The following is a 9387-nucleotide window of genomic DNA, read 5'->3' as shown; positions in this document are numbered from 1 at the left end:
CCGACTCCCCCACAAATAGTATAAATCTGTATGTTTTTTCTCAGCTTATCAATGCTCCAACAAGATACAGCAAATATCTTGCCTGCCAATCCACCTTAGACAGGCTTCTAGTATCCCACCCTGCTAATTACCCCTCTTCTGGTACACTGTCTAACTCCCTGAGTGATCATCTACCAGCTTACTCCCTTAGAACAAACTCCCAACAACTAAGAGTACACACTATAAAATCAGTTAGGAACTCAATTAATTTTTGTCAGCATCAATTCAATAATCTCCTACAGGAAATAGACTGGACACTCCTTAAACAACTACCCCTTAATGATGCTGTACTGTACTTTAATAACACCTTCCTTCACATACTTAATACACTAGCTCACATTTGTATAAAAATAATCAAAAAGAACTCAGCACCATGGCTCTCTAAGGAATGTAAACACCTGATGAAGGAAATGGACCTAGCCTGGTCAACCGGGAATCAAAACAAAAATGAACAAAATCATGTTAATTTCAAAACACAATGTAACAAAGTGACAAAACTAATCAACAAAGATAAGAAGTCATATTATTCCCAGCTTCATTTCCAGCATAAAATCAACCCCAGTAAATTTTAGCACTCCATATCTTCTCTACTTAACCCTGGAATAAATGGAGAGCACACCCTATCACCTGATACTCCTCCATCACAAATAGCCGAAAACTTTAACAAGCACTTCATAAAATCAGTTTCAAACCTACTAACTAACACCCCTAATGCTGGAACCCCGACTCTTCAACCTATTCAGACACCGACCCCAGGCCATCAACTACTTCTAAACCTGTCATTACTAACCCCCATATTCAACAAAATGTCATACAAACCCTGTTGTCATTTCAGCCCATACCCACAGACACCATTAAGAAACTGCTACAAAAACTAAAACCCTGCTCTACCTCAGATGACAATCTCCCCCCATACTACCTCAAACTGGCTGCTAACTCAGTTGCCTACCCAATCAGTATCCTTATAAATAGGTCTTTATCTGAATTAGAAGTACCTACCATATGGAAACAGTCTCACATCACCCCCATCCACAAAGGAGGTAACTCTTCTGATCCATCCAATTTCCGTCCTATATCCATCTTGTCACCCATATCCAAAACTCTTGAGAGAGGTATCCATCAGCAGGTAATGCAATATCTATAGCAAAACAATCTTTTAACCAAAACCCAACATGGCTTCTGACCCAGCCACAGCACAGCTGCAGCCCTATTATCTTTTACAGACACTATGAGCAAGGCCAGAGATGCAGGATGCTATACAGCCTCAGTATTCCTTGATCTCTCCAAGGCCTTTGACACAGTGTCTCACCCTTACTTTTGAACACACTGTCTAACTTAGGCTTCTCACATAACACAGAAAAATGGTTTCAGAGCTACCTCAAGGATCATAAACAAGCAGTGAAATGAGCTAACAAATTCTCACCCTTTCTCCACAACCCTACTAGAGTCCCCCAAGGCTACATCCTAGGACCCCTACTCTTCAACATTTTCACAAACAACCTTCACACTGCCTCTCAGCATGGGACCCTCATTCAATATGCTGATGATTCCACCATAATCTGCACTGCTCAATCACTACCAGAACTACTCTCAAAAACTCAGCAGTCCTTTACAGCAGTTGAATCCTGGCTAAGAAATGCCCAACCCTTTCTTAATCCAAAGAAGACTAAACTAGTACTTTTTCACACGAAAAACACCTCCCCTGTCACTGATCATTTCAGTATCCTTGCATATGACAACACTGCCATAGAAATAGTGCAGGAAACCAAACTTCTAGGTGTTATCATTGACAATAAACTTTAAATTGACCCCCATATACAGCAAAATATAAAGAAAACTCATCAAAACTGGGACTCATATAGAAACTAACATTTTACCAAAACTACCTTGCAAAACCATTTTTACTTCCCTCTCATGTGTATGGTGCCCCTATCTTAACTAATTTACAAAACTCTATCCTAAGCAAGTTGGAACAGTGCTACAAACTCTAAATATCACACACACCACTGTAAACCACTTCTAGAATTAAACTGGTTTGAACTACCCAACCATCTTGCCTTTATTCAGCTGTCCAGCTTGCACAACCTTATTTTCAAGCCTACTGCCTGCCCTACACTAGCCAATCTAGTCGCACCTTACACACCAAATCGATCCCTGTGATCAGAAGACAAAAATCTCTTAGCTCTCTCAAAACCCACAAGAAAACCTGGTCACTCTCCATATTCATACTCTCTCTCTATACATTGGAATTCATTACCTCTAGCTACCAGGTCTATGCCTTGCCTAATCCATTTCAAAGCCTCTTTAAAAAATCATCTCAGAAATACATGGCTCTGCTCCTGTATAAAGCCTGCCTAATTCTTAGGTCTTCATCTTCTATCACATTTCAATCCCTCACAGACTGCAGGATCCTAAGGCTCTTCTAACTCCTTCTCTGCTTCTATAGCATATCCTTAAGCTGCTGTTCATGCTTTATTGCTTTTATCCTTCTTAACTCTCTCACTATATGTCTGCATCACTGATTTCCTGGCTGCCATTTTCTACATCACGTATGATGAGAGTGACTATTATTGTCTCTCACTATAGGTCTGCATCACTAATTTCCTGGCTGCCATTTTCTACATCATGTATGATGAGAGTGACTATTATCGTCTCTCACTATAGGTCTGCATCACTAATTTCCTGGCTGCCATTTTCTACATCACGTATGATGAGAGTGACTATTATTGTCTCTCACTATAGGTCTGCATCACTAATTTCCTGGCTGCCATTTTCTACATCACGTATGATGAGAGTGACTATTATTGTCTCTCACTATATGTCTGCATCACTAATTTCCTGGCTGCCATTTTCTACATCATGTATGATGAGAGTGACTATTATCGTCTGTAATGTTTTAACTGTATAGAACTGTTTAGATGTTTAGTAATATATTACATCTTGTAGCAGTTTGTTCTTTCAGCTTATTTTTTGTATAGTATTTCTAAAGTAATCTTTATTTTATTTGGATTATACTGTATTTGTATTGTACTGTATGTGGAGCTTTTCTCCCTGGGCCTCTGCTGAAAACGGGTTCTGTAGACCCAGTCAGACCACCCTGGTAAACAAATGGCAAATAAATAAATAAATAAATTCAATTTTCAATAACACAAACCTACAGCAAGTGTTGTTCGACAGTAGTCACCCTGAGTCGGCCCTTGTGAAAAAACGTGCCAATATCATCTAAATAGTGATATTAATTCAATGTAATTTCTCCAGAGAGAAATGTCTTTTAAGCAGGGAGAAGATAAAACTTGATCAATGCATTCATCCTTGTAAGAATACAAAAACTTATAAGCTTTTCTGTTGCATAGTTCTATGAGTGTAAACCTTAGCAAGAATGCACTTGACTTTGACTTTGTTCAGGTATTATAGAAGTAATTTGACAAAGCTATTTTTATACTTATGGGAATTTAAATAATGTAATATTAATTACCACAGTTGTTTCTCCTATAAAATGTCAGATTATGGTATTTTGAATCCAGTAACTTATGGGTATTCCCAGCAATTAGCACTTGTAACTTAAACCAAGAACATCTTAAACATTTCTGATGGATCTACTTTGAAACATCTAAAACCCATAGCATCTAGTTTCATAACATTAAGACCAGAACATCTAAAACCCATAACATTGAATTTCATAACATCTAATACTACAAACCACAAGAATATAGCATCCCCTCCACATATTACGACACCAAGCTACCAAACACACTTTTTACTACGTTTCTGCATGGGGGCAAGCCCCGCTGCACCCCCCATGTGGGGAGCTCTGCCCCCACCCCCATAAATTAAATATACCAACTCCAAGATCGCACTACAGTGGGAAAAAAGTTAATTTCCTAATCGCACTGTATCAAGCCCCCCTGCAGAAACGTAGTAAAAAGTGTGTTTGGTAGTTTGGTGTCATTATATGTTGTTATATGTGGAGGGGATGTTATTTTCATGTGATTTGTACTGTTAGATGTTATGAAATTCGATGTTATGGGTTTTAGATGTTTTGGGTTTTAGAAGTTCTGGTCTCAATGTTATGAAATTAGATGTTTTGAAGGGGACCCACTTCTGATACAGGGCTTTTATCGAGTAGGCCATTTGGAACACCCATGTATATTTGGTTATTTGTATGCTTCCCATCCAACATTTAAATCCCACTAGTGTCAGACAAAGTATTACCAGGCTGAATTAAAAAAAAATATATTAATAAATGTTGAGAATAAGATTGGGAATATTTAATGTTTCTCCAAACTATTTCTGCTCAGTCTGTCATTTAAAATATAATTTGTTTCACAGTATGTGAATATGTGCCTAAAAAATACTGTCTGTTCGTTTCAGTATAATATCCTACGTGGTAGAATAAAAGTTTTCAGAAAATGAATAATTTACAGAACCTCTTCCAATGAACTGGAGATTCAAACTTTCTTTCTCATTTTATTAAAAATGTCTTATGCAAGAAGGCATGAGTAACTCTGATTAATCACACCAGTACTAATTCTAAGACAGTTTATAGAAATTGCTTTATTCAAACAAGTTTGTTGGCTTCATTACCCTTCGTATAAATAACCAGGAAATAAGTGATCATATATCTGCTACAGAGGTTTTGTATGTATTTTAGCACACTACTCCTTGCATTGTTGAGAAGCAAAAGTATAAAATGTAGCTCAGAGAGATCTGTAAAATGTGTCTTAGTCTAAGGCAGCAGTATGTAATAGATGCTATTAAAGCCTAGTTTTTCATTTGGTCCTGACATTGTCCCTGCTATCTACTTGAGAAAACAAGCCATAACTTGGTAACTTCGTTGTGCAATCTTCTCCAGCAATCTATAGCTCTGATTTGAAAAAAAAAATAATAGTTATACCTATTTATTAAAGGAGTGACAGAAATGTCTCCCGTAACTACCAGTCTATTATTGTCACTAGCACTATAGGAAAGTGATTTGAGAGGATCTTTCTGAACTATGTACTACCATTTATTCTGGAAATTACATTTTTTGTCATTTTTGGCTACACTCACCTGACCACTGGCTGTTCCCAGGGCCTGTCCACTTCGAATAGGTCTGCTGATCCTGACTTAGCCAGACATGGACAGACTCTGACCCAAGTTCAGGATCAGTGTGCAGGTTTAGGCTTCCTGGGGACATATACCACTGCTGGGAAGTTTTTTTTCCTAAGGTGTAATCATGCACACTGTATATTGATGGCTTATTGCCATTGAAAAGGACTTGCATGTGATCTAACCGAATACTTCAAACTCTGTAATCGTTATCTCACTGGCCTACAGTATGGCAATGGCCTTGTTGTGGACAAAATGAAATCCGCCTGTTAGTATCACATGAAACTTAATAGCAGCTGTGATGTAATGCAATAATTTTATTGAGGAAACTTAATCCTATAACATTAAACATTATATATGGATTGTTTTACCACCCTCAGAATCGTATCTATTTGATATATATTTTCCGTTACTGAAGGGTTTGGGTTTAGTACAGTACCTTTTATGCCTAGTCAGAAAATTCCATTAATAGGAATATGTAAGGCGTAGATGAGTCTAAACACAAGTTATTTTCTACTAAAGGATGTGTTGGGATGTGACTTAGATTTCAGGTGTATACCTCTATGATATGAGGCAAATTTCAGGAGTTTGAATTCTGCTTGAATCTAAAAAAATGAATTTGGAGCAGAATCAAACATTACTTTTGTATGTGAAAGCACCCCCTACCACTATGAAGCAGTCTTCACTCCTGCACTCCTTCCACATAATATAATGAGCTCTCAGATTCCCTTTCCTCACAAAGAGGTGAATTTGACTACGATCAGTGAAAAACCTGATTAGAGTACATTTTCACACACAAAGGCAGTTACACATTCTGCATTAATATCAAGTGTTTGCTGTGTTGCTGGTGTTATTTCCTGTATTCATCCTGCGTTTAAAAGACTCCTCAAACATGGATGCTCTGAATCAGTTGACATCCTCTTTTGGGTGCAATTATTTCACTTAAGAAAAAACATGTTATTGTTTACAACAACCAGCCAGTCTTTAAAAAGCTTCGGCTCCCTCCCACACCTGCACTCTGACTGCTGATTGGCTAGCCCCTTGGAAGGAAATCCGCAGTCAAGAGTGTAGACAACTTTAGCACATTCTTGTCACCTCAATGGAAAGAATCTGTGATGTTTCATACGAGCAGCAGTTAGCTATAGGCTTCATTTCTGGCAGCTAAGTCCCCATAGGAGAATCCTTACACTCAGAAAATTTATCTTTTTAAATATTTTTGATGCATTTTTTATTATTATTTTCTGAAGAATACTGGTAATATTATTAGTATCAGACATTTCTTGTCAGAAACTGCTATTATTAGAGCAGGGATAATTATTGAATACGAGACTGTTTATGTGAGAAAAATGTACTGCTTTTTAGAATTTGTAGGTGAAGTGTAAGGGTTTAAAGCATGGAAAGTGTTTTTATGCACCTCAAATACTGTTTGGGTGTTTAGGTACGTGTATTCACTTCATGCCAACTTACCTTCATTATTTTACAGATCGAGACATTTTGCTTTAAGGTGTCAAAGCATCTAGAAATGTATTTTATGTTTGGTGCTTGTGCACATTTTGTAAAAGCTTACCTTAATTTCTAGTTCTCTTGATGCACTTTCTTAGAAAGGGAATTAGAGTTCTGACAGGAGTTGGTGTACTGTTTGAATTTTGAGAGACTGTGTGGAGAAGTGCATTGACATTTAGAAGGGTGGTGGGGTAGTTACCATGTCAGTAGCTCAGTATAGCAAGCAGTTGCCACAGTTTAGACCACAGACAGTGCGCTGCAAATGAAATGGTGGCTTTTAAAAGCCAGTATTGCATTAAAGAGAGATCTGGATCAGATGATCACACCCTCCCCCAAAACTTTGCGTCCAGTGCAGTTGCCCCTTCGCCCCTGCCCTAGCTATGCTACTGATTCCTCTTACCAGGTTATACATAAGAAAAATAATTTTTTAAAGTGTGGACTCAACATTGTCATACTCTGGCATTTTCAGATTCCAGTTTTGGGGTTTATCAAGAAAGAAGTACATTGGTGGAGGAAATAAGACACTTCAGTTTTTTGCTTGGTGATCATTTTCTATGGGGGTAAAGATGGGAGGTCTGTGGGGCAGTTTAAACTGACCTCTGCAGATAAATGTCAAAGAGGTGTTAGCTGTGATCCATGTTTATTTATTTATTTATTCCAGTTTGACGACCGGGGAGGTCCACTGGGCCTGGGGAGCCCGTTTTCAGTGGAGGCCCGGGGAGAAAAGCTCCACAATACAAAGTTTAATTACATGATTAATTACAAAGAAAGTTAGGATTGCAAACAACAGGTAGCATTCTAAAGAGAAAAAGAGAAAAACAATATTTACAATTTAGTTCACTGGGCTTAGGGAGCCTACTTTCAGTGGAGGCTCGGGGAGAAAAAGCTACACAATACAAAGTTTAATTACATGAATACTTTCAGTGGAGGATGTTACTGAATCTGTTTATGATCTTTGGTCCCCATAACAATTACAAGCAATTTCACACTATACCACAGTGAAGTGGTACATAAACAAACAGGGTCACCAAGTCTTAATCTCTGTGTCAGCTGTCTGCGATGGCTATAATAGCTTGATACATGCCAGGTGTGTTACATACTGTTAGAGCAAAATGTAATGGCAGACAAACGGATCAGGACCAGGACAGACCCTCATGAATGGAAACTGAATGAGGGGTCTTCCAAGAATGTCTATAGAGGGGTATTTATAGTCTCCTATGAATAGGGTATTTGGTTTAATGGTGAGGTTCTCCAGTAGGTCTAGGTATGAATTATGGGATTCTAGGAACACAGAGGATGACCTCTGGCTTGCAAGGATATGGTATGAGACTTTGTCTGTGGTGATTTGCATGTGGATAGATTCCAGAGCATTGTCTTGTTTAACCAATGTAGAGTTATGCTTGTTGCTAATATCGCTTGACACTCCTCCAAATTTTCTGCCTGTCTGAGCAGGTGATGATCTAAATGTGTGGAAGACACTGAAGCCTTGAACTGCTGGAGAACTTTCTGTAGATTTAAACCACATCTCAGTAATGGCACAGATGCTTATATTCTCTAGAGTGATGACAACTTGTAGGGTATGGAGTTTTTTGTTTTGGTTCCTAGCACTGAGCAGTAACACCTTTAGGTTTCCTTCAGTTTTATTTAGTATGTCAATAGGTTTTTAATTTGGCTTTGCCTAAAAAGGCTCTAATCAGGTGGATAAAGTTTTAGCCAATATTCATAATCTTAGGGGAGACAGGTGCAGACCATCATTTGTAAAGCAATGTGGTCTGTTAATCATGTCCTCCCATGCTGACAAATACTGAATCTCCCTGTAAAAACACCAGAAACTAAGCCAATTATATGTCAATTATATTTTGTTTGTACTGTGGTATCATCCTTGTTGAAGATAGAATGCATCTCAATGCAAGGCAAATAACTGCCTGAAACACATATTCAGACAGTTCAATAATGACTCTCTACATATAGTCCAACAAAGTATGTCTCAGGTCATTAATGCCCACATTGACTATAATAGAATCACACCAGTACTTGCAGTATAGTGACTTGAATGTGTGAGCAACTTAGTATATCCTGGCTCCAGATGAGCAATTAACCTTTATCTTCTCTATGTTCAGTCTGGTGAGTGGGGCATCTGTGTGTCATACAATGGAGTCCCCTATGACAAGAGTCCTGGGCTTTGCTCTTGGGGCTCAACTGGGTGTAGACATATGCGTAGTGTTTGGGTAGGCATTGCCATCTGCAGGCTTAAGAGGTATTTGAGGTTTCGGAAGATTGCTTTTTAGTGCCTCAGCATAACTTGGTGTATGTGTGCAGTGGACACTATTTGTGTGTTCTTGACAACTTGTTTGTATGCAAGATTTTTGTTTGTGTGCGTGTGTGTGTGTGTGTGTGTGTGTGTGTGTGTGTGTGTGTGTGTGTGTGTGTGTGTGTACATCCCTCGCATACTGTGCTTGTTTTTTAAGGATTAAATGGTTGTCTGTGAATATGAGACAATTCCTACATTGCCTCAGGATGACCATATCTATTAAGCTGGTTATGGAGACATTTGGAGATTGTATAACCATGTTGTCTGAGCCTGTATTTGGGTGGTCTGCATTACACAGAGGTCTCCTTGGATGGTCACTGGGGTTTGGTGGCAGAAGACTAGGTTTGATAGCAGAGCTGATTAATGTGCAAACTATCTGCTCTGGCCTTTTCTCCACACAATGGCTTTGTTTTAGCCACACTAAGTTACAGGTTTCAGTTCTATGG

The sequence above is a fragment of the Protopterus annectens genome, chromosome 3.part1 (assembly GCF_019279795.1).
Source record: "Protopterus annectens isolate FY-2018-M chromosome 3.part1, PAN1.0, whole genome shotgun sequence".
Lineage (NCBI taxonomy): Eukaryota > Metazoa > Chordata > Ceratodontiformes > Protopteridae > Protopterus > Protopterus annectens.
The sequence above is the reverse complement of the archived record's forward strand: the minus strand, read 5'-3'. Positions refer to the sequence as shown.